Consider the following 1,271-nt stretch of genomic DNA (forward strand, 5'->3'; position numbering starts at 1 on the left):
ACTTCAGAAGGAAAGCAGGGGTTGCGTTAAGTCCACACAAGTGAATGGAGCTGACTCCACTGCCGCTCTCCCTCCCTCTCCTTCTCCCTCTAATCTTCTCAGTGGGAAGAGCCTCCTCTGGGAGCGAGCAGGAAGGAGAAAAGCGATAGAAATCTCCGCCTAGTCCCTTCATTAAGTCCATCCAACCCCCTGTGGCAGATTTTCAGCTCAGATCCAGCCATAGTTTACAAACTAGCCCTGTGTGTCCCACGAGCGGAGTCTTCACACAGCTTCTCCTCCTGTCTTCATCCAGGAGCTTGAAGTGTGTGTTCTCTCAGACCTTCTTTAAACCTGTCTGAAACTCAACACCTCTGAAAGCCTGCCTCAGCTCAGCTTCAGAAACACGCTTCAGTGCCGCTTCCTTCCGCCAAGCACTGCTAGTGTAAGAACATGTGCTAGCACATGCAACAGGTGTTCTGGGTGGGTCAGGTGGGTCAGGTGTCCCTGGTGTCGCAATCTGCAGCTGAGAGTGACTAATTATGAATAAATGGATGTTGGGAACAGGGCTGCGCTGCGATCTGCCTCTGAAATGTTAGCTGGAAGCTCAGAGGGAAGGTTTCAGTGAGGAACTTCTTGTCTGTACTGAGCTGATGTGGTGAAGAACAGAGACACCTAGTGGTCAGGAAGGGAACAGGCCACAGACAAACACGCCTCACCTCAGAATCTTCCAACATTTCGCTTCTCCTGAAGGACTTCAGAGAGGACTCACAGGTTCCCTGTGGGCCTGTGCAGCCATACGGCAGATCCTGTTCATGTTCTGGAGATGTTCTGACCCATTCATTGTCTAGAAAACCACAGTCTGGTTCTTTTTTCCTGCTTCATCACCTTCAAGAATATGTCTGTGATTATTTAACAAAAATAGAAAAAATCATAAATTGCTGTTTTATAGTTAATAGATGAAATTCCATATAGTCCCTGTAGAAAAGTTCTGCCAATAGAATAGGACAGATGAATATGAAGCTATTGGCACCATGCTTAATGCTAGGCGTGGGCTAATACTTTTGGGATGAGTTGGTGATGATGAGGTGTGGTGGTGATCGTCATCCAACACGATGATCTCACAAACACTCGTCACTGAATGCAATCAAATCCTCACAGCAATGCTCCTCCAGAATGTAGTAGAAAGTCTTCCTCTCTGGACAGCAGATAGAGTTCCTCCAACAGAAGCAGAAACAGTGAATGAGCAGGTGTCCCAATACTTTTGTCCATATAGTGTATATAGATACAGGGTA

The sequence above is a fragment of the Salminus brasiliensis genome, chromosome 8 (assembly GCF_030463535.1).
Source record: "Salminus brasiliensis chromosome 8, fSalBra1.hap2, whole genome shotgun sequence".
In the NCBI taxonomy this organism is placed as follows: domain Eukaryota; kingdom Metazoa; phylum Chordata; class Actinopteri; order Characiformes; family Bryconidae; genus Salminus; species Salminus brasiliensis.